The sequence below is a fragment of the Protopterus annectens genome, chromosome 3.part1, assembly GCF_019279795.1.
Source record: "Protopterus annectens isolate FY-2018-M chromosome 3.part1, PAN1.0, whole genome shotgun sequence".
Lineage (NCBI taxonomy): Eukaryota > Metazoa > Chordata > Ceratodontiformes > Protopteridae > Protopterus > Protopterus annectens.
Genome location: NC_056732.1, coordinates 843,931,801 through 843,957,890, shown reverse-complemented (window position 1 = coordinate 843,957,890; position 26,090 = coordinate 843,931,801). Strand labels below are relative to the sequence as shown.

The following is a 26,090-nucleotide window of genomic DNA, read 5'->3' as shown; positions in this document are numbered from 1 at the left end:
TGTCACGTGGGTAAAACCTATTGGGAGTTCTAAGTATCTACCATACTGTGGAGCATGGGTCTGACGAGCCAATGCTATGATGTGCAGTTGTACTGTGAGTGGAGGAGAACCCTCTGAGGACAGCTATAACAGAGCTCAAAAAAGCCACATCAAGGGGGTAGTCCTCTACTGAGAAGAGGGTAGGCCCATCCCACAGGACCAGCAAACCTGGTCTGCATGAGCTCATGGGGATTCCCAGGCAGGAACAAATGGACCATATAAGGCTGTCGCCTGCTGGGGAATCTTTGGCTTCCATGATAGCAAAAGGAATGGGCCATCTGGATGCAGGTAGAGAAGCCTTCAGGCTCAGTCCTGCAAGCGTGCAAAAAACAAAAAATCTCAACTTTAGATATAAACTTTATAATTCACTGCCATCTTAGACATAACATTGCATTAAATGAGCAGAAAAAGCTTGAAGAGTATCCCACAACAGTGTGAACTTAGTTTTGGAGATGTCAGCCTTCGACAGATTACATGGTAATCACTGATGGATGAACTCCAAGTCATCATTTTCTCCTACATGAAGGGCAGATGTAGCTGAATGTCATCAGAATAGCAATCGAACCAAACACTTTCTTTTTGATGAGATTACATAGGGACAGCATACATTTAGTACAGTATAAACACAGTAAACAATGGCAGACCCAAGTTTGAACTCTGTGACTCTACAGCTGAAAAAGATAAGAAATCTTAAGTCCAGATATTACTCTCTGGAAATGTCCAGACAGACAGGTAATTGGCAGACCAGTAAGACGTTAGAGGAAAGATATTGCAGTATAATCTAATGTTCAGGCAGGATACAGTGGTAAGTAATAAAGGCTGCAGAGACAGATCAGTTAAGTAAGAGAAAAACAGAATGGATTTGTTGATCTCTGCCACTATAAGAAGATCCTTTTTAAGTGCCCATGTGAGGGACTTAATGCTAGGACAAGTGTATAAACCAGATTGATAAGGATCCATGATTCATACTGCTCATAAACTGTCCTCAAAGTAACTTTCCTGAGAAAGGGATGTTAAAGTGAAAATTATCAAGATGACTGCAGACAAAAAGAAAGATTCTTTTTTTAAACACTTTTATTAAATTGTCACTTAAGACATAAGCACACATACATTAATAAAAAAGAAAACTAACCATATTAACATTTTCTATTTACATACATTATACATTACATTTTCTCTTTCTTTATAACAAATGTTCAGTCAGACATGCATACATCACTCAGTTCCTGCCTTCTCTTAAACCTCACTCCTACTCCTGAACATTAATCTGAATGTAGTATTCCCACAAATTCCAATTCTTTCTACGTAATTTGCTCCTACCCTTTTCTAATGACCCCTCTTCCAGTTCTTTTATCTCTTTTACAGCATACAGTACTTCAAATAAGTTGGTTTAGATTTTAATTTCAGTTTTCTAGTAGTTACTTTTTTGGCAGCTAGTAGAATTTTATTTATTTTATTTATTTTATTTTACATTTTATTTTACATAGACAGACAGGTCTTAATTAAATTTAGTAAGGCCGTACTATGACTAGGCATTTCAGTCCGATCCTGTGTCCCAGCTCAAAAGAATCATTTCATTAGGTACAAACATTTGTTTCTCCAATAGGGAATTTTTTAAAATCTGCCAACTCATTACACACCTTCAAAACATGTTCCCAGTTTCTTCCCCATCATATCTCCAAAAAAAAGAGAGATTGTTGAGAACAGAAATTATTAAAGCATCCCTTTAAAATGATGGAAAAGTAGATGACTGGAGTTACAGCAGAGAATTAAAGCTCTGAGCTGTTATCAGTCTACTTCTTGTAGTCAAGGGTACAAGGCGCTCAATTTATTCCATTTCTTTTTGCCTACTGTTTGACTTTGAACAAGTAACTTGACCAAACAGTACTCCCAAGTTATCCCTGAAAAGAGAAATTTGTGTCCAGTGCACTTAGCTGGTTAATGAGTGTGTAAAATAAAAATGAAATAAAATGACTTCAGGGAGGACTCCTGAATCTGATTAAAACTCATCATAATCACAGTAATGAAACTCTCTCTAAATCATGTTGAAAAGTTTTGTCCTTAGTGCCTATGGTCACACAAGGAGGTAACTCATCTAATTGTGGGAGCCTTGTCACTGAACAGCCAACCAGTGGAATTACGTTGTTGTGATATAAAAGCCCTGTGGTTGGCTAGACAGTGTGTACTGCATTGCCCATCAACCATCCAAGCGAGAATATCTGGTCAGTTGCCACTGCTAAAGTCTTACTGGCCAGGAAACACTGTAGTATGAGATATGTCATTCTGGTATTGAACATAGTGCTTGGCCAGTTCAAGCCTGCCATTTCATAGCTAGTGTGTCTCCATCAGGGCTTCAGCCTTAATTATACCCATCTCAGAGTATAGGGCTGAAAACTGAGTCATGGCTGACACCCTGTGTCTGCACATTACAAATGAAAAACTACTGAATTGTCATAGTTAGAAGCTAACATATCAATAGTGTGCCAGCAAGCTGAAGGAAAGCAGAATAAAAAGAACTACTTTTTCATTACTTATAGTTTGGCACATTTTCACGTTAAGATCAGTGTGGATTACTATAAGAGAACCCCATAGTTAGTGATCAGACCAGGAAGCAGATTCTACCACTTTGTTGGCATGCCTGTTTGGGTGGTCAAAACCAGCCTATGTCTCATGTGGTAGATTGCAGAGGTAACAACCTGAATAAACTGGAAACCTGAATACATTCATAATGCAGAGGAAAACCTATAGTAACAGATATCAAAGCTATTCATTGACCCAGATGTTAAACTCATCAAGAAGCCGCATACAGAAAATAAGAAAACTGGTAAACTCATGTAGGAAGGTCCACTTGCTGATCTTGGAAGTAGTAGATGAAAAGAAATGCAAAATTTGTTTCTGCATGTTACATACTCACAGAAGCTAACATTCTCTTTTGCAGCCTTATCCTCTTGGAATGAATGCTGGGTTTGGTCTACACTTCTAAATTAGATAGCAATCACCCCTCTTCTTAGCCTAAGTAGAGTACTGAAAATGAAGGCAGTGGGAAGACAATATGACTGTTGATAAATATAGACTCAAGTTTTTATTTATTTAGCAATCCAAATCCAAGTGTGTGACCCTCCAGTGGCAATGAAACGAAAAGCAGAGATTCAAAGGAACTTCAAATAAGATGCATTCATAAAAAATAATAAAGTTTATTCCAATGAGTGAGCGCTTTCGCCAAAGGCTTCTTCAGACTCTTAAAACAATGAATAAAACTGTTTGAATCATTTTTAAACCATCCTTAAGCTTCCTATTGGACATTACAAATTGATATGTCACATGTTATCTTGTCTTAAAGGAACAGATACTCAAAAAAGTTAACATAGTTAAATGCAACAATATTTAGAAGGAATACTTCCAAATATACAATTAATGATCAGAATGTCCATGCAAATAAGTAAAAATATGCATATACCCTGATACATTCTAAAAAATAAAAGGAGCATTGTGCTTGGTCCTATATCATTCTACAATCATTAAAAAACTGTTGCTACATTCATTAAAATCCTGAACATTCTCTCTCCTCATGGTGTTAAAAACATTAAAATCCTTAGATAAACAGCAAGTTTTATCGCGTTTCAATATCTAGCATCTCTACTAAGATAGTGGTGTGTCGAATGCAACTTTGCATATATCAGGTTAAAAAACTAATATAGCGAGAACTCTGTACTAAAAATGTAAGCGTACCTTTACCACAAAACAACATAGCGAATATAATGTATTTGCGATGTGCCTCATCAAGGAGTCAGACCTCATCATATCGGTGAAAGGCTGTTGTCCAAGATTAAAAATTCCACAAATAGGAACCTCTTAGATTCCACGTAAAACAAACTGTTCACAAGTTGTAAAGTGCGTGTGCTATAGGAACTCTGAATGCAATTGAGTACAACATAACTTCATGCGCTATGGTAACTCAACGCGGTGAGCACGTTCTAAGCATCTAAGTACTGAACAACAGAAACAATGTTTAAATTTCTAAGAAAAAAGGTGAGCCTATATTAGTGCTGTCCTGTGCCTAAAATAGACAGTATTTGTAAGCACGATTATGCCCTAGAAGCATATATTGATCACAAAGTGTCACTATTTAAAACAATGAAACGTGTACATATTAATGAGTACACTTATTAAAGTGTTAAGCTGAACATGGCAGAGATGGCATTAACTAATACAAAATAAAAAGATAAAAACAGATAAATAGTGGAATGCTAGGCGTAACACATAAAAATTGACACAATAAAGCTTGAAATTAGCACAAAGCACACATATAATAATACCTAAGTATAAAGCTCCATAGATGATAGGGTCCCTAACTAGTAAAAAAGCAACTACTTCCATGTACATAGTTGGTGCTAAATATAACAACATTCTACAAGCATGCATATACGTCTATATATTTGTTCACTGTAGCTGGAATTTATTTTACGACTGAGCTAGGTACCCCATACATCAATAGATAGTTTTGTTTTATCATTAGGTACAGGCTTAGTATTGTTGCGGATTGTTTATCTCTTCTCATTTTTCATTTGACCTTTTTAACTTAGAATGTTGTTATATGTTCAGCGAACACTTTAATAAGTGTACTCATTAATATGTACACGTTTCATTGTTTTAAATAGTGACACTTTGTGATCAATATATGCTTCTAGGGCATAATCGTGCTTACAAATACTGTCTATTTTAGGCACAGGACAGCACGAATATAGGCTCACCTTTTTTTCTTAGAAATTTAAACATTGTTTCTGTTGTTCAGTACTTAGATGCTTAGAACTTGCTCACCGCACGTTGAGTTACCATAGCGCATGAAGTTATGTTGTACTCAATTGCATTCAGAGTTCCTATAGCACACGGCACTTTACAACTTGTAAACAGTTTGTTTTACGTGGAATCTAAGAGGTTCCTATTTGTGGAATTTTTAATCTTGGACAACAGCCTTTCACCGATATGATGAGGTCTGACTCCTTGATGAGGCACATCGCTAAATACATTATATTCGCTATGTTGTTTTGTGGTAAAGGCACGCTTACATTTTAGTACAGAGTTCTCGCTATATTAGTTTTTAACCTGATATATGCAAAGTTGCATTCGACACACCACTATCTTAGTAGAGATGCTAGATATTGAAACGCGATAAAACTTGCTGTTTATCTAAGGATTTTAATGTTTTTAACACCATGAGGAGAGAGAATGTTCAGGATTTTAATGAATGTAGCAACAGTTTTTAATGATTGTAGAATGATATAGGACCAAGCACAATGCTCCTTTTATTTTTAGAATGTATCAGGGTATATGCATATTTTTACTTATTTGCATGGACATTCTGATCATTAATTGTATATTTGGAAGTATTCCTTCTAAATATTGTTGCATTTAACTATGTTAACTTTTGAGTATCTGTTCCTTTAAGACAAGATAACATGTGACATATCAATTTGTAATGTCCAATAAAGCTTAAGGATGGTTTAAAAATGATTCAAAACAGTTTTATTCATTGTTTTAAGAGTCTGAAGAAGCCTTTGAAAAGCCACTCATTGGAATAAACTTTATTATTTTTTATGAATGCATCTTATTTGAAGTTCCTTTGAATCTCTGCTTTTCGTTTCATTGCCACTGGAGGGTCACACACTTGGATTTGGATTGCTCTCTTTTATGTTTACGTGAGTCTCCTGCCTCAACTGATAGCAGCACTGCATTTGGCTTTTTGAGTTGATTTTTATTTATTTAGTTTGTCTTTTATGTATTTCTTTATTTTTAACAGTCCCCCCTCTACCTGCTGACTATCTGTCCCCTTTCAGTCAGCTGGCCTATTCATTGTCCTTCAGCAAGGTGAGAAATTACTGAGAAGCGTCAAAATTAAAGCAGCGGTCAGGGCTTCTTCCATGTTAGGATCCTAACACACTGTTGTCTTTAAAATTTTTAACAGTTCCCCTCCCATGACCCGTGGTTCCCAGTTCTTCACAAGGGCAAAAAAGCATCCCTTTAAAATGATGGAAAAGTAGATGACTGGAGTTACAGCAGAGAATTAAAGCTCTGAGCTGTTATCAGTCTACTTCTTGTAGTCAAGGGTACAAGGCGCTCAATTTATTCCATTTCTTTTTGCCTACTGTTTGACTTTGAACAAGTAACTTGACCAAACAGTACTCCCAAGTTATCCCTGAAAAGAGAAATTTGTGTCCAGTGCACTTAGCTGGTTAGTGAGTGTGTAAAATAAAATGAAATAAAATGACTTCAGGGAGGACTCCTGAATCTGATTAAACTCATCATAATCACAGTAATGAAACTCTCTCTAAATCATGTTGAAAAGTTTTGTCCTTAGTGCCTATGGTCACACAAGGAGGTAACTCATCTAATTGTGGGAGCCTTGTCACTGAACAGCCAACCAGTGGAATTACGTTGTTGTGATATAAAAGCCCTGTGGTTGGCTAGACAGTGTGTACTGCATTGCCCATCAACCATCCAAGCGAGAATATCTGGTCAGTTGCCACTGCTAAAGTCTTACTGGCCAGGAAACACTGTAGTATGAGATATGTCATTCTGGTATTGAACATAGTGCTTGGCCAGTTCAAGCCTGCCATTTCATAGCTAGTGTGTCTCCATCAGGGCTTCAGCCTTAATTATACCCATCTCAGAGTATAGGGCTGAAAACTGAGTCATGGCTGACACCCTGTGTCTGCACATTACGAATGAAGAACTACTGAATTGTCATAGTTAGAAGCTAACATATCAATAGTGTGCCAGCAAGCTGAAGGAAAGCAGAATAAAAATAACTAGTTTTTCATTACTTATAGTTTGGCACATTTTCACGTTAAGATCAGTGTGAATTACTATAAGAGAACCCCATAGTTAGTGATCAGACCAGGAAGCAGATTCTACCACTTTGTTGTCATGCCTGTTTGGGTGGTCAAAACCAGCCGATGTCTCGTGGTAGATTACAGAGGTAACCTGAATAAACTGGAAACCTGAATACATTCATAATGCAGAGGAAAACCTATAGTAACAGATATCAAAGCTATTCATTGACCCGGATGTTAAACTCATCAAGAAGCCGCATACAGAAAATAAGAAAACTGGTAAACTCATGTAGGAAGGTCCACTTGCTGATCTTGGAAGTAGTAGATGAAAAGAAATGCAAAATTTGTTTCTGCATGTTACATATTCACAGAAGCTGACATTCTCTTTTCCAGCCTTATCCTCTTGGAATGAATGCTGGGTTTGGTCTACACTTCTAAATTAGATGGCAATCACCCCTCTTCTTAGCCTAAGTAGAGTACTGAAAATGAAGGCAGTGGGAAGACAATATGACTGTTGATAAATATAGACTCAAGTTTTTATTTATTTAGTTTGTCTTTTATGTATTTCTTTATTTTTAACAGTCCCCCCTCTACCTGCTGACTATCTGTCCCCTTTCAGTCAGCTGGCCTATTCATTGTCCTTCAGCAAGGTGAGAAATTACTGAGAAGCGTCAAAATTAAAGCAGCGGTCAGGGCTTCTTCCATGTTAGGATCCTAACACACTGTGCATACCCAGTGAGCGTTCTACCAGAATGTTCAGTAGGCCTAACACAGCACTGTCACTCACATCCATGATTGACATAAGCCCACAAATGACCCTGTCATCTTGAACAAGTTCCCCATTCCTCACTGGGGAAATTGGTGTGTTTTATGTGCCATATTCAGACATCTCACTCCTTCTTGAGAGTTGTGAGAAAGAACAACCTCTTCACTCTTTTGCTCTTAACTGCTGACTCGATCAGGTGCTCAAACTTCTAATGATAATCTGATTGTCTGTGTCATAGTCCAGGCTTTTTTTTCCAATATGCCAGTGGATTTTAGCAAATGTGGACCGAAATTTGCATCCATCTAGGTCTTTTTTATGAATGCACTGTCATTACAAAACAAGTCAGTCTCAGGCTTATTGTTACTGCACGCCATGTTCATGTAGATTTTCGTATATGACAGCAAAGGAGATAGGTCCCCATAAATACCTCCATGCTATTTAGTGGAATTTGTGGGTGTGACAGGAAGAACAACTAGATAAAGTTCAGTTTGTCACTTTATCTCAGCTCAGTGATTTGTCCCTCACCTGCACCAGGGCACAGTACCAAGGAGTGTCCACTATGGCATACTTGTGGCGTCTACCCCTGTGACTTTGCAAATGCAGGGGTTCTTACACTGCCGCATATTTAGTACTGGAAAGTGAATTAGTAATGGGCTGCACCCTTGTCTTCACAGTAAGACCTAGAAAAGTTTGTAAGGAAGTATAAAAAATATTGATAGTAAGTTAGGGTCAATGAAATAACACAAAATAGGTATCAGGTATAAAATTCCTTATTGCCAAAAAACTTGACTAGAATAGTATGTACAACATGAAAAATAAGCATGACTAATGTGACTGCAAAAAAAAAAAAAATATATATATATATATATATATATATATATATAATAGATGCCTGAATGCCTGATGTTAGCCTTGTAAAAACAGCTAACTTACTATACAGTACAGTAATAGTAACCAGAGCAAAAATTAACAAATGATTATTGACATAATATAATCCGCGGTGGTGTAGAGGTTCTCCTGTTCGATTCTCAGCTGGAGCGCTTTCTGTGTGGAATCTGCATGCCCTCCCCGCAGTCGAGTGGCGTTCAAAAGACATGCATGAATGGGCTTGCCTTCGTTGAAGGTTGGGTGTCGGGCTAGCACCTCGGCACAGTAAAAATCTACTGCCAATCATTAACGGACCGGAGTTCCGCTGTGGCGACCCCTAACCGGGAAAAGCCGAAAGAAGAAGAACAACATTGACAAAATATAATAAGCTGCACCCATCTGATTTTGAGATGGGTGGTAGGATACACAATGAGAGACAGATGAAGAAAAAAGAACAGAAGCCAACATAGCTCCTTTTGCAGAGGAGTTCAAAGAGAACAGATTATGGTGGTTCCGGCACATCTGCAAGAAAGCAGATGACCTGTTGAAGATGGTTTAGGAGAGAGAGAGAGAGTAAGAAGACAATAAGAAATGAAGGCCTCCATCAAAGAAATGGATGGCTTGCTTGAGAGAAGACCTGCAGCAGTCCGGCATAACCATCAAAGAAGATTGGAGAATGACACTGAATTGAGAAAGATGGTTTGAGTTCACACAACACCCCAGCCCCATGTAGAAAAAAGGATAAAGGGGGACGACGATGATGATCATGATGATGATTCCATTTTGAGTAGCCAGTGCTTATTCTGGCAGGTACACTCTAAAATGGTAGAGTACTGACTGGGTGAAAACAGGAAAAGAAAGTATAGACTGCTAACATTATTGAAATCATCCAGCACTAGTCTGCACCCGGCCTGGTGTGCATAGGTTAGTAAACTAAGTAAAATGACTCTGAAACTAATATTCAGTAGCAAAGTCATATTGAGAGCCACCATTTTTTTGGGCAAGCTGGAACAAGGTCTAGCTCAGTAACTCTTTAGGTGAGGAATGCATTCAGATTCTAAGCATTGTTAGTTGTTAACTTAAAAAAAAGACTAGCAACTAGGCAACCTAGCAATGTAAGCCTGACACTAAATAACACCAAAGCGTATGAGCACAAAATTTATTTTAGAAAGAGACAAGGCGTATGGATGTAGGTTACCTTTGAAATGCTTGTAGACTTCTCAGAAAAAATATCACAGTGTACTAATTTATCCAGACATCATGCACATAAGCCATGAAAGCAACACTAACACAATGACAAAAGCTGCAGGCAAAGCAGGATTTCAAGGCAGCACCCCCCCCCTTTCCCGAGTCAAACAACAGCTCAGACTGATAATTTTGATTAAAAAGAAGGAAAGAATGAAAAAAAAAAACACATGGTAGCTCTGTTTAAGCCAAATTTCTAAAGAAAACATGAAGAGAAATATGTCAGCCTTGGAACTGATTGCAGATTTCTGATCTATCTGGGAAAACACTAGATTAATCAAAGATCTATATGAGGTGAGAAACAAGTAAGCACTAGGTAAGTGAAAGAATCTCAAGGCAGAAGAGGAAAACTGTGAAGTGGCAGACAACTTAATGTTTAAGATTAACTGCAGTGCTGGAAGGCATAGGAGGCATAAATACTGGTGAATTCCTGAAAGCACAGTTTGCATATCTGCAGCATGAAATGGCTCATAGTTTTGGCCAGATAGGTCAAGGCTCATATCTCACAAAGCATTTGATTTTTGCAAAATGAATCATAAATCTGCAGGAATGGAGGTACGTACAATACCAATATCAGCATATTTGTGTAGAGGATTTTTCTGCTGAGTTATGTGGAGATGGCAAGATAACTACTGTAAATGCATTGTGGAGGTTGTGCTAATGTGGAAAGAAACGAGGTGGGTTTCAAGATCTGGAAAAAAGTTCATACGCTTTATGTAAAGGGTGAAGAGTGATAAACAGAAAAAGTGAATGAGAGCAACAGAGTTGGTGGGGTGGAATGAGAGTCCAGAAAACAGGATAAATAAACATGTTTTACGCACAGATTTACAAAGAAAATGCGTGTCTGGGGTGAAGGGAAAGAGAACTACAAGCAGAGTAAGAAAGACTCGATGTGTAGACCTTGACAGTAGTCTGAGCTCAGTAGAATAAGTGCTGTTAGGAACCAATCGCTACTGAAGGATGGAAGCAAGACAAAAAAGACCTGATCAGACCTTGATATCTTAGAAGGATTTGATGATGAAATGTGAGATTATGAAACCTGGAAGGGTTTACAAAATGAAGAAGATGATGGTGGGAACAGAAAGAGGGCCAAAGAGGTGAAGAATCAGCGGAGGATATTTTTGTATCAGGAAGCATTTGAAATAATTTTGGAAGCATTATTAATTGTCCTACCAATAGGAAATGGAGAAGCTGAAGATGTAATGCATTATAGACTTGTCTCACTTATAAATGATGACGCAAAGATCTTTACCGTTGTATTGGTGATGTATCACAGGTTTGTTTAGGTTCTCATGAGTGGGTTTTGTTGGAGGGAGACATTTGACAGCCCAGTTTTGTCTAGTACTTAATTTTGTGGAATGGACAGAGTGGTAAAAGTATAGGAATGAGGGAGTGGTGGTTTTGATGCAACAAAAGCTGTTGGTACTGTGGATTAGGATTTTATGGGTAGTGTACTGGAGGGGATAGATCTAGGCAGAAACTTTAGAAGAGGAATAAGAGTACTTTATGGAGGACTAAAGATAAACACATCACCACCCAAACTTTTATGGGAATATAGGTTTAGGAGGAGGCCACAACAGAGGTGACTTCTGTCAACTTTTCGGATCATCTTTGTGAAAGAGTGTATATATATATATATATATATATATATATATATGTATATATATATATATATATATGTGTGTGTGTGTGTGTATGTGTGTGTGTGTATATGAATCTACTTTACAAGCACCCCCCCACCCGCTGCTAAATAAATATACCAACTCCAAGATCGCACTACACTGAGGAAAACGTTAAATTTCCCATTCCACACTGTACGTCCATCTCCATTGAAAACATTCAAAGTTTCAAAACTTGGATCTTATGGTCTCAATCATTTGCAGTTCGAAATTTTGAAACTTCGAGCTTGTGAAGGGAATCCATATATGTTAACTTCTGTATAATGCTGTGTACAAACATTTAGGGGGTGGTGGAGGAATTTGAGAAGTTTAGAATGGAAGCTAGTTTGTTGTATCATCTGCTGAAGTTGGTGGGGTTGGTGGTGAGTCTATTGGGGAAGTCCACTGGGTGGTTATTGATTAGCAGTATTTTGTAATGGGGGAATAAGGGAGTGGGATAAGGTATCCAAAGCTAAAAGTACCTTGCAGTGAAAGATGTTTGAGAAAAATAAAGCTAGGAATTTGTAGAAGGTGGATAGAATGATGGTTAGATGGAACAGAAAGGTGCATTTTTTTGTGGAGGTCACTGTTATACAGATAATGACATATGTGCTTTGATAGACATATTCTCAGGTCTGTCCCCTTTGTAGCGGAACTAGAATATGTGTCAGTATGAATATCACCTTGGTTTTCTCCTGAAAAAAGGGCTACTAGCCTAACGGGACTAACCCAGTCAGTAGAAGGTAAATAAATAAGATTCCCATAAATATCAATCTGATTCTTTTACTTTGGCCAAAAGTCTCTATCATGCTATTCACTTCTCAGAGGCAAAAATCGCTAAGTGCCTTCCACCTCCCACTTATACACAGCTGATCACAACTGCACCACCTTTTTCCTAAGACCTTTGAAATTCTTTGCAACCCTTAACATATGTAAACTTGCTGACACACACACACACACTGCATATATAAATATATGCAGGAGTTTAATTTTTGTTGGAAAGCATGAACTCTACCATAAATGAACATTTTGATAGTAATTTTGTGTTGGTTCATGATAAAGAAGTTTTCTTAAATTATGAATAAATTAATTTTCATTTTGACTTAAGTGGTTGCAAAGCAGTGTCAGGTGTTATATTTCTTGGGTTTTGGAGGTAAATTGTGTGTCTGTTTTAGTGTTTTATTGAATGTTTGTATTAATTTGAGCACCCAAGGCAATCCTGGTTTAATAACTCCTTAACTGAACATGTGCATCTCTCCCATTTCAGCAGACGTGAATCTATGGTCAGTGCTCTGCAGAAAACAATCAGTGAAGATACACACAAACTGAAATACTACTGGGTGTACAAGTATTCCAACACATAGTGAGTTCTGTTTCACAATAATGGGAGAAGAGCTGACCTTTTAAGAAGTCTAGTATCTTTGTAATATAAGAAGTTTCCTGTCAGGAACCACTGTTTTGTGCTTTGGATATTTTACTGAGAAAATCAACTGGTTATGTGAACTTTTTGGCTTTTATGTAATAGTTTAGTGTTGAGAAGTGTTTTATTTGTACAGGAGTTACTGTGAGGTATGTTAGTGCTTGTGTTCACTATGTGACAATGTACCTGCCAAACTAAATTTTTTGAGAAGATGTTTCTGACAGGAATTTAGCATGCTGGATACACATTACTTTTTATGAGAGTGTAAGTGTTATACTTGTGAGCACTGTTTGACAACTTACCTTCCGACTGACTCATTCCAGTGAAGCTTACTGCATCTTAAGCATTCTCCTCAGTCACAGCATGAATACTTACCTCAATCCTGCTGATCTGTCTCCAGCTGTACCTAGAAAGAAAAAAAAAACTTACCAAAGGGAAAAAAAATTTTTTCTAAGCTTGTTTCCTGCCTTTCCTGTAAGTCGTCTAGTCCAGATGCATATTTGCTGTATCCAGGACTGTTTGTAAGCTTATGAGCCCCCAAGCCTTTCTGTGTTGGAGGGAAGCCTTCTAGCTTAATTTTGTTTCTTAGAACTAGCCTGTTTTCTAGTTCTAGCACTCAAATCTGTTTCTTTGAGCTCAGCACTTATTCAGAACTCATTGTAAGCAGTAAATAAGCTACAAATTACTACAGCACTCAACTTTCCTCACTTGTCTAGAGGAAAACAGTTTTTAGTACTTAATAAATAAGCACCTATCCAGGCATGTCTAAGGGTCAGCTCCCGGTGTTTTCTCCTGTCTACCTGATGAATCTGGGCATCTTGGGGCAATGCAGCAATTGCCTCATGTACACAGATAACCCTCTCCTCCTACCACCCAACACTACAACCTGTGAGAGATGCACTTATATAGCCAAACTGGAAGCAAAGCTCTCTTCACCCAAGACTGGATTAGACAGTCAAGAGGAGAAGGTAAACACTTGCACCACACCACACTCATCACATAGTCCCTCAAAACCTACACCACCAAAACACACACACAGAAACACAAAACACACACCTACATTCGTGGAGGCTCTCAAAAAAATCTACCCAAGCAACAGGGACCTCCAAAGCAGAAACACAAGCAACCTCCACCCCCCAACACAACCCAAATGATACATAGCCCACAAACTCAGTGTGCTACTCAACCACAGTCCATAAGACATAACAACGTACCCAACACTCTAGTCATAGGTGACTCTATAGTCAGGCACACTGATGTTCCACTCACCAGGCTAAACAAGGAGAAAGTTACTGTCAGCTGCCTGTCAGGTGCCTGGATCCGCCACATAACGCATGCACTCAGTTCATTCCACAACAAGTACAAATATGACTCTGTCATTGTCCATGTTGATGTGAATGACCTGAGACGTACCTCCCTGGACTACATGAAAAGGGACATGGAGGAGCTGTCCACTGTTGTAGCCCAGGCAGGTATGACCCTAGCCCTGAGTAGCATCCTACCATCACCCAGAATAATACCACAGTACAAGGACAAAATGATTGACTTCAACAATTGGCTAAGCTTCTGGTGTCATTCTAAGGGGATCCAGTATCTGTCTGCCTGGGATGACATGACCGACAAACAACGATGCTTTGCCAGAGATGGCCTGCACCTGTTGCCCTTGGGATTCCGGATACTGGCTAAGGCTCCTGCCACCGCTATAGTGCCTTTTTTAGGCAAGATTCAAATAAAAAATTTGCCACTGTAACAGGTACAAGCAAGCAAAATCTGAGGGTAATGCTACTTAATGCTAGAAGTCTAAACCTCAAAATGCACTCACTCGAGGCACTCCCTAAAATGGAGAACATCGACATCTGTGCAGTGACAGAGACCTGGTTCAAGGCTCCAGAAAGCACCCCTGCATTACCAGGCTATAATTCATACCACACTTTTCAGCCACCTAACCTGGAACGAAGCACTAAAGGCGGCGGCGTGTCCATATTCATTAAGGATATCCACACCTCCAGGCTAGTTGTTCAGCATAATGCTTCCGAGATTATCCAAGTGCAACTAACTCTGGGTAAGATCGTAATCCGAACTGTAGCTTGCTGCAGATCAACCACCATGCCCCAGGATTCCCACTGCTCATTTCTTGATACACTGGAAAATATTAGGGTACAACCTAACACCCTAATAATGGGCAATTTCAACTACCCCACCATTAACAGGAAAAACTACTCATGTACCAACTCTTGTGCTCAACGTTTTCTGGAATTCATAAATTCCAATGCCTTGGATCAACTTATCCACACCCCCACCAGGGGCAGCAATATTCTAGACCTGGTCATTACCAACATGGGCAACTGGTGTTCCACACCAGAGGTCAGTTCCTCATTGGTCAGATTCGACCACAAGCAAATCACCCTAGACATCCACATCCCACCCCCACCCCCCATTAGGGAAACCACCGTAAAAAATTTCTCCAAAGCCAACTTCACACTTCTTAAGACAGAAGTTGCCAACTTCACGACTCCCATGCTGATGGACAATAGAGGTACGACTGCTGAATCCTGTACAATTGCACTTTATAAGCACTTACACGAGTGCATGGATCGTGCAGTTCCTAACAGAACCAAGATGCTATCCTCCAAAAAAAGGAAGCCAATCTGGTGTTCCCCTGCCATAAATAAACTCTACAACAGAAGAAAGAAACTGTTGCAAAAAAAGAGTAAAATCCCATGATTGGAGGAACTCCGTGGTCAGCCTCAGTAAGAAGCAGAAGCTGACATCCCTCATAAAATCCTCCAAAGCTAGTTACGAAAACAAAATCGCCACTGATTCTAAAGACAACCACAAAGCATTCTATAGCTATGTCAAGAATCTCAAAGGCAACACTCAGATCTGCTCTGAGTTACAGCACAATGGCACAAAATATACAGAACCAACTGATATTGCCAACATCCTGGCAGATAAGTTCACTGCTAACTTTACCCCTCTCTCATCCCCTAGATGGCCCATTTCTATACCGGAAGAATGCAAAGTTCCTGTAATTACGGCTGCACAGGTAAAAAGCACACTCTCCAGAGCCAAGAACACAGCATCCGTGGGACCTGACAACATCCCAGGCTGTGTTCTGCATGAACTACAGAACTAACTGGCACCCCACCTAAGTACCATGTTCAATCATAGACTCACCTCAGGCTTTGTGCCCACTGAATGGCGCACAGCAACGGTTATCCCACTCCGCAAAGGGGGAGCCACCACGGACCCCGGGAACTACCGCCCCATTAGCCTGACGAGCCTGGTCTGCAAGGCTGTGGAATGTATCATCATGGAACTTATAAACAATGACATTGGTAATCTCTAAACTCTGGACCCTACCCAGTTAGGGTTTGTAAAAGGCAGATCATGTCTCCTAAACCTGATAGACTTCTTTGAGGCGGTCACCAAAGCTGTAGATGAGGGTAAGGTGGTTCATACAGCCTATCTAGATCTCGCCAAGTCTTTCGACACCATCCCCCACTCTGGAATTATACATAAACTCACTAAACTAGGTATAAATCCTTATGTCACAAAATGGGCTGCCAATTGGCTCCCTGACAGAACCCACACTGTGAAAGTAGCAGACTCTAAATCCAACTTCAGACCAGTGACAAGTGGAGTACCACAGGTTTCAGTCCTAGGTCCTCTTCTGTTTGGTATCTACTTCTCTGAAGTACAGGCTACCACAGAAGATATTTGGCTAACAAAGTTTGCAGATGACTGTAAACTAGGCACCATAATCAAAACTCCTAACGATATGGACATCCTACTAAAGGGCCTCACTGAGACAGATGCCTGGTGTCAAAGCCATGGCCTCAAGCTCAATGCCAAAAAGTGCATTGTCATCCCTTTTGGTAAAAACTCTGTACCCATGAACTACCACATAGGCGGTAGTCTACTTAACACCAAAAGTGTGTTGAGACCTTCGGACACAGGTGGACAGTAGTCTCTCCTTTGATAATCACATCGCCACAATAGTCAGGAAATCCTTCTATGTGGCACACCTCTTCACAAAAGGTTTCTCATCCAGGAAAAAAGAGGTCATTGTTCCCCTCTACTCATCACTCATTAGACCCATTATAGAGTACAACACCCCTTTTGGTGTGTACCTCACAAGACATCTACAACAACTGGAAAGGCCACAGAAATACCTCACGAAGAGGATTACTGGCCTCAAACAGATGCCCTACGCAGACTGTCTCAAAAATCTCCAGCTTTACTCGGTCGCATATCGCCTACTCAGAGGGATCTCTGCCTAACATACAAAGCTATGTCAAACCCAGAACTGTTGGACATGCTCCACTTAAAGAAATCCCAATCCCTCCGAGCTACACATTCTAGGGACCTAAACCTTGTCACCACAATAAACAGAATATGCTGGAGGGATAGATTCCTGTCCCAGAGACTTCTCATACTCTGGAACAAACTACCTATCTATATCAAACAAAGCTCCTCATTAGCACTTTTCAAGAAAAATCTTGATGATTGGATGGGAGATAGGAAATTTACCCCGGGGATCACTTCTGTGGCTCTGCTTGACAGGGGCACAAGAAAATAATTTTCTTGGGTGGCAAAAGCCAGGGTACAATTTGGTTAGGCTTATAGACCCTAGGGCCAATAGCCTGGTACCTACCTATGAAACTATGAATCCTTGCTGACTCCACTGGCTCAGTTAATGCCTCAGTCTATGGTGGGTGACTCTGCTGTGGCCATTAGTCGTTTCTCAGACCACTCACCTACCTGTCCTGCTTCCTCTGGTGCAGTCCTTTCAGCCACCACAAACTGTGGACCAGCTTCATCCTCCTCTGCTGTTCCAGTGTCCGATCCTGGGATGGGAAAACCATCTTTTCTGGGTCATTGAGACACACCAGGGAAAGGTGCTTGATACAGCTGGGGAAAGAGACCTCTTGAAAGGGCAGAAGTACCTTCTCTGAGTCAGTCATTGGCTATACCTGTAAAGAAAAAAAGCAAAAGGTTAAAAATTGTTCATCTGAAGACATGGTGTTTGTTGGAAAAGTTTATTTTCTTACCTTAGCTAATAAGCTGTTACCAGCTTGTTTTCAGAAATCTTTACCTCAAAAAGAGGTCAGCAGAAACTTTCCTGAGGAAGATATGTCAAAGTATTCTGACATAGACAAAGGCAGGTCTGCTTCTCCTCCAGATTCCTAAGCTCAGTTCCCAGATTCCCTCACAACCTTCTTTAGAGGATTTTCCTTTTCTCATAATAGCCAAGATGAATGTTTTTTTTTTTTTTTTTTTTTTTTTTTTACGGAATCAAATCACTGTTTCCCCTGAACTAAGGAGATGTTATGATATATGTTATGTTACAGGTAGATATGCCTCATTCCACTCCCATTCCTCTTTAGTGCCTGCCTTGAATGTATTTAATGCTGCCTGTAACAAAACTGATTCTCAGCATTCCATTCACAAAAAAGCAGATAGGCATTATAAAGTTTCCCAAACAAGCATTTCTTTTCCCACCTCAGGTCTTACCCTGTGGCCATATCCACATCTTCACCAGCTGGGTAACAGGCTCTTTGTTTCCTTCAGTCCTTCCCCCAGTGCACATGGAAGGAAAGATATTGGGTAAATTTGATAAGAGAATAGTTTCTCCTTCCACTATGACAAATAGAATTCTTAACTGTCAGACTCCTATGTGAATGTGTGTGTGTGTTTTGCACTGACAGTTTGAGAGAATTATCCACTACATTTCCCCCTGGAGGTAGTGCCTACCCATATTCCATCTTTTTTGGCGATTAAGTGTCAAAACAAGCCTTGAGGAGTGTGCATGATTGTGCAGATACTCTAGGGCCATTGCTACTTCTACAGTAAGGAGAAGATATCCCTGGGTAAGTAATCAAAAACTTCCTGATGAGGTAAAGTCTGAAATTTTAAATTCAACTTTAGGTAATGAGGCTTTATTTGGCTTATCTGCTACTCAGGTTCTTAAACAATTTGATGAGAGAGAGAGAATGCAAGAAGTTTACAAGATTTTTCAGCCCCCCCACACACACACACACACACACACTTTTACAAATCTTCCAGATCCTCTTTCCTATATAAGAAACAAAACAAACAATCCCTGCTTGTTCCGCCAACAGCAGCTGGGAAACAGCAAGAAACAAGAATCCTTTCCTAAAAAAGGGACAGTCTACTACTTCCTAAAAAAGGGACAGTCTACTACTACAGAATTACTATACCAGTATTCTTTCTCCCACCCTCCACACCTCCAGCCCTTATCTATCTGAGAAACTGATACATTCTCTTTTGGCAACAAATTGCTTTGGACTCTTGGGTGTTAAAATCAGTTCAGGAGGGATGCAGTTGGCACTGGGTACAAATATCCTTTTTCAGGGGAGTTCCTCCACACCTTCCAAACCAAACAGAATTTTTTCCTCAGGTTGTTCACCATTTACTCACCCTAGGAGTCATAGAATTAATGCCATTAAATTAAATGGGCAAAGGCTTCAGTTAAAGAATGTTTCTAGTACCAAGGAAAGAGTCTTCTTGGCGAACAGTTCTAGATCTTTCCTTTTGAAAACTGTATGTGAAAGCTGCTGCACAATTCATGATGTTGACCCTTCAAAATCTGTTGCCTCTTATTTCTCAGGAAAGCTTTATGGTAATATTAAATCTAAAAGATGCATGCTGTCACATCCCCATAGCCAAAGGTTTCAGGGAAATTTCTCAGGTTTTCTTCAAGTGGGTCACATTTTCAATTCTCTGTATTACTGTTTGAGTTATCTACAGTTCCAAGGATGTTTACAAAGTGTCTAGCTCCAGTCATAGCTCATTGCAGACTGAATGATGTTCACTTATTTCCTTATTTATTTGTATGACTGACTTCTTCATCTTTGCAGACTCTTTTCCCATATGCCAAGAGTCGTTACATCTAGAGTTCCAGACAATTCTTCAGAAATCCTCCTTGACACCGTCACATAGGATTGACTTTCTAGACCATCAGTCATTTTGCAGCAAAAGACCTTTGTGACACAGAAGAAGTTGGATATGTATCTGGAAACTTTCCTGAGCACCTCAAATTAGTCTTCAGACTTGAGTCAGAGAGTGTATCTCAGGATTCTGGGATTCAAAGCTTGTATGATTCACATGATACCTCTTGCAAGGTTACACATGAGAAAGACTCAATGGTTTCTGAAAAATATGGACCAGACATTTGCACCCTCTGGAATTTCAGATTCCAATCTTGGGCTTTGTAAGAAAGGAACTGCACTGGTGGAAAATACGGATAAAAGCAAATCCAGGTCTCCCATTTTTTCATCTACCTACACACCAGTCTGTAGCTTCAGGTGCTTCAGATTTTGCCCGAGAGCAGTTTCACAGAGGGTAAAGGTGCAAGGCCTGTGGAACCCCTCCGATAGACCAAATCACATCAGCGTCTAAGAGATATGGATTGTTATCTGTGCCTTAAAATCTCATCATCTGTGGTCCCTGGGACCTTTTCACATGTTTGCAGACAGCACCAACGTGATGTGGTACATAATCAAGGAGGCACCAGGTTGTATCCTCTGTGAAGACTGGCTGTGATAGCTTGAGAGATATTTTTACAGCACTCCTTATGTCAGAGCAAAACATAGTGGCTGACAAGCTGAGCAGGACCAGGACAGACCATTAAAATGGACATTAAATGAGGGGGTCTTCCAGGAATTTATTAATTTATGGGGAACACCTCAGGTAGATCTGATTGTCTCCTTTCAAAACAGACAACTGAAAAAAGCAATCCTGGAAAACATGCATATTCATTCCCATGGACAGAAATGTTCCTTTGTGTATTTTCACCATTGTTACTGATACCCAGAATAATTCTGAAAATTCAGAAAAGCTCTTCAAAGTCATTGCAGTGACTCCCTTTTGGCCCAGGCAACACTGGTTCTCCTTTCTGTAGAGTTGGACAATGGCAATTATCAAAACTTCCTCACACTGGACATTCTTACACAAGACAAGGGGGAGTTTGATGCACCCCACTGTCAAACATCTTCAACTAACTGCCTGGATGATTCCTTTCAGGCACTTGTTTAAAGAGGACATACTGCAGGTGCTAAACAAGGCAAGAAAATCTTTCATATTGGCAAATTGAAAAGATATTTTAATTGGTGCCTATCCAATAACCACAGCCCTATCAGGGATCCAATAGTTGTATGAGTTACTATTTTCCTGCCTCTCTTACTCCTCTGTCAAAGTACATCTCGCATCCATTTCATCATATCTGCCCATGAATTCCTCACTTTTGTCTACATTTTAATGAAATAGTTTCTTACGAGGAGTTTTACACCAGAGATTTCCTCATAAGCAGGCTGCTTCATCCTGGGATCTTAACTTTGTGCTGGAAAAAGTTAACCACATCTCCATTTGAACCTGCTCTTCAAAAAGACTTAAGGTTTATTGCATTGAAAACTGTTCTTCTCATCGCTCTCTTATCATCTGCGAGAAAAGTATTTGAACTGCAGACACTCATGATGGATAAGCCCTATTGGATTTTTCATAAAGATAATGTCACATTAAGAACAACTCCTTCATCCACAACAACATTGTTTTGAAGTATGCTTTGAATTAATCCATTAATCTCCCAGCATTCTGTCTGGATACTGAGAACCAAGACGAAGGGCTTCTACTTTAGCTGAACCTCGACAGATCATGTGCTGTCTTGACTCAACTAAGTTCTTTAGAAAATCTGATCAGCTATTTGTTTCTGATGTTATGACAAAGAAAGGGCAGCCTGTGTCAAAACAGATGATTTCCGGATGGCTGTCATCAGCTATTGCCTTTTGTTTTTCCCACAATTGTAAACCAGTTCCTGGCAGTATATAGGCTCATTGTAATAGATCCATGTCTTCTTCAATGGCTTATTGAAAAGGGAAGGAGTCTAGAAGTATTCTGGAGGCAGCTACATGGTCCTTAAGGTACATATAGATACAAGGCTTTACAAATTAGATTCCTTTTTAGATCCAGTACAGGCTTTGTTAGGACCATTTCTAGCAGTTCCCGGATCCATATCATTCCAGACTGGATAAGCCTTAGTAATCAATCGATATCGCCTAAAGGTTTCTGCAGCAGTACAAATGATGGCCATAGTACAGCTATGTAAGTTGTATGTATCTATAGCAGTAGATGTTTGAATTCCTCACTGCTGCAGTTGCTGCACCCACCCTCTTGTCCCCCCTGTTTTTGTATACAGTTTCTTGGGATATAAAATTGCCTGTTATGCATGTTTTACTGATTCAGATTGAGTATGCTCTTTCTTAGCTATTGGGCAAGAAAGTCATGAAGAATCTGTACTCTGCTAATTTTCTGTCTCCGGGAATACCCAATCAGCAGTCATAGTATAGGTAAGGGAGGGAGCCACAGCTTTTGGAAACTGGTCATTTATTGCGTCTTAGGCAAGACACAACCCGTATAGTCTAAAGCAGTGGTTTTCAACCTTTTTACACTTGGGGAGTGGTGAAAAATAGAAAAATTTTGGGGACCACTAAGGCAGAAAAAATATTGTTTATACGGAACCAATTAAAACAATCTCTGTTTAAGCGTTGTATGCCAAAGGATATGCGGTCTGAAACTTCAGTCCTTTTTAAAAAAATATGGGGCAAGAATCTGTACAGTTGAGAGGTATGCTACCTACCCTACCTCTTAACACTCACACACACACACACACACACACACACACACACACACACACACACACACACACATGCTACCTATAGCTCTCAACCAAAAATGGACAAATCCAGAAACAATCAGGGACACTTTTCATATGTTAGGACAATTAAATTGAGTCACTGACAGAATAACAGACCATGAGTGAATATGCATTTTTCTAAATTAAAAGAAGTCTGTATTTCTTATTATTTAAGTGTAATTCATCACCTTTTTTCCAAAAGTCAGCACTTTTAGGTGGGATTAAGAGGGACAGAGCTAAAATTTCAGTCAAAATCAGGAATGTCCCAGAAAATCAGGGACAGTTGAGAGAGATCCACCTACCTACCTCCCTCCCTGTTACACAGGCACACACCTACCTACCTCCCTGTTACACACACTAACACATGAGCACACACACCTCCCTCCCTCTTAAAAAACACACACACGCACACCACACCTCTCAACCTCCTAGCACAAAAAATCTGGGCAAAACCAAAATTAATGGTGGGACAAAGCCCCAAAATAGGGACAAACTTTAAATATTCCTCTCACAAACGTATAAAGTTGCTAGAATAAAAAGTAGTGTGTTATCATGAATTTTCTGAATGACATGAAGTCTGAAACTCAAATGCCTGTCATTATTTAGTGAATTTTGCCATCACAGATTTGCCACAATAAACCGAAAATACCACAAGTATATGAACAACAGACTTAAAAGTATGAGTCAAAAGTCTGGATATTCTGCAAAAATCTGGACAGTTGAGAGACACCTCCCTCCCTCTTTTTATACACACACACACCACACACACACACACACACACACACACCCTTACCTACCTACTTCTTAAATACACACAGCTATCTACCTTCTACTTGAACAAGCACACTCACATACGCACCTACCTCTCACGTAACATTCGTGGTTCACATTTCAAATATCTTCTGGCACTCAAATTCTGCACTTGAGGAAGATGAAGACGTAAACAGTGGGTTGCACAGATGCAGAAGACGAAAACAGGTCACACACACTTGTCGCTTCTGTGTGACCGGATACAAAGGGCTTTCTTCTTAAAGAACAACACCCTTAAAAGAAAAATACCTTTTTTAATTAAAAAAATGTCTCTTGGCCAGCGTCCCCCCTCCCAGCTAGCAGGGGCCCTCTCCTGGCTAGTTGGCCCTAGTCTTTCATGGGCTGGCAGGAAATTTCTGCCAGACTGGAACTGGTTCCCAGACTGGCAGTTGAAAAACACTGGTCTAAAAGCGACTGCAGCAGTGAGGAATTAGAGCTTCTAGTGTTATAGGTAAGTGCAACTTACACAACTGTACTTTCTTTGATGTCTTATTTGAAAGTGTTAGTACTTTTCGCTAGCATAGGTTGTTCTTATTCTTATGGATGTCATGTTTGAAGACATCAGCTCAGTTAATTTTTTGTTGGTAAGTCTGGAATGGTGTGATGATTTAGCAGTTAAAACAGCTGACTTTAGCTTCCTTGTATACAGTTATAACACTATCCAGAATGATGCCATACCAGCTAGACATGTGGTTCATTTATTATAAGTAAGATTTTATGGTTATGCTCAGTGAAGCACTGCTTGCCATGCACAGATAGGGCATGTTGTCCTTCAGCTATATAATGCAGTGGGTCTACTTCATTTTATTGAAAACACATTTCACTGAAACTCAGCTGCCTGAGCACATGAAAGCTCACTTCACTGAAAACTCATTTGACTGAAACTCATTTCGCTGAAAGGTATATGCCCTGTTTCTCACTGTAGTACGATCCCGGAGTTAGTATCTCTAGTAAGGGGGGGTGGGGCACAGCCCCCACATTGGGGGGGTGGCATATCCCCCCCACCTATTTTAAACGTAAACCATAGACATGGATACTTACAAGTCGAATGACTAACTCTTTCCAGAAGACAATATATACTCAAACTGGGGGGGGGGGCTATGCCCCTCCACACACCCCAGTGTGGGGGCCTGTGCCCCCCCCCTTACTATATATACTAACTCCAGGATCGCACTACAGTGGGGAACAGGGGCATATACCTTTCAGTGAAATGAGTTTTCAATGAAATGAAGTAGACCCAATGCAGTTCATAGTCATGCGCAAACTGTAAAACAATGAACCATATTGCAGTGCAGTGATCATGACAATGAATCAGCAGAGCAGTCTGGGCAACTGCATGCACCCTACCATCCTTGAAAAATAAGTTTTGCAGATGCTTTTAAACATGAACTAATACACACACACACACACATATATATATATATATATATATATATATATATATATATATATATATATATATATATATATATATACACACACACACACATATATATATATATATATATATATATATATATATATATATATATATATATATATCTCGGTGATATTCTGTGGTGGCTGGCAGTAGCTACTGTTATGCTGTAGTTCAAGACTAGAGCTCATGAGTAGTGACAGATGCTTAATAAAACTTTGTTAAACACACCCCTTGTGTCAGAAAGGTACTTAAGATGTTTGTTTTCCCAAAGTTGGAATGTAATCAAAGTGCTGAAATGTACTACTCATGATTTTGTTTTATAGAAAAAAATGTATGCCCTACACCTGTGGATACTTCTGAAGTACAGAAAGCATGTTTTTTAAACACCATTAATTTTGAATTTCATTGGTGCTTTATTGTGCCTCTTGAAACTAACCAGAATTATTTACAGGGTCAGAGCATATCTAGAGTGGTTATTTGATATTGCCCCATTAATTCTGATTGGCTGTGCTAAACATATCATTTGGAGTTAACAGGGTAAAAATCATAAACTTGCTGGGTAAGTTTTGGGCATGCATGCATCATGGCTAGGGCCATTGGGTTTATAATCATATGGCACAGCATATACCATCTAGGAAACACTGGGTGAGAGCTACTAGTTCCTATAATTGTAACTCGAAAGGTGTAGTTTACTTGGTGCTATGTGAGACCTGTTTTAGCTTTTATATTGGAAAAACAGAGAGGAATTTAAGGAAGAGGGTATAAGAATGCATGTATGGTGTTTCTAGGGCTAAAGAATCCAATGCACTGTACAAACACTGTATAGTATGCAAGGATATGAAACCAACATTTTTTGTATTGGTACTGGTGGCTATTGATCCCCGGGGAGGGAGGTTGCTGGGAAGCTAAACTAGAATATAGGGAGCTGTTCTGGCAACTAAAGTTAGATTCTGGAAGAACCCCGGGTTTAAATGACCAAATAATTATCAACAGTGTTTTGAAACTCAGGGCAGCTAAATTATAATAAGGCACAATATACATATGTTTTTATTTATTACAATTATTAAGGTTCAGCTGCAGTGGTGGTGCTGCGGTAGCGTTATCGCCTCACAGTAAGACGTGGTCCCATTCAATTCTCAGCTAGAGCGTCTTCTGTGTAGAGACATGCGTGAATGGGCGTACCTTCGTTGAAGGTTGTGCGTCAGAGCTGGCAACTCGGCACATAAAAATCTACTGCCAATCATTAGCGGACCGGAGTTCCGCTGTGGTGACCCCTAACCGGGAAAAGCCGAAAGACACAACAACATATAGAGACACTCA

At 39.7% G+C, this 26,090-nt stretch overlaps 1 protein-coding gene across 1 annotated transcript in view; it reads left to right on the top strand.

The window, feature by feature from the left end:
- ZNF407 (zinc finger protein 407) overlaps positions 1 to 26,090 on the top strand; it is a 3,063,484-nt gene that overhangs the window by 824,674 nt on the left and 2,212,720 nt on the right. The gene's annotated exons all lie outside the window — the stretch shown is intronic.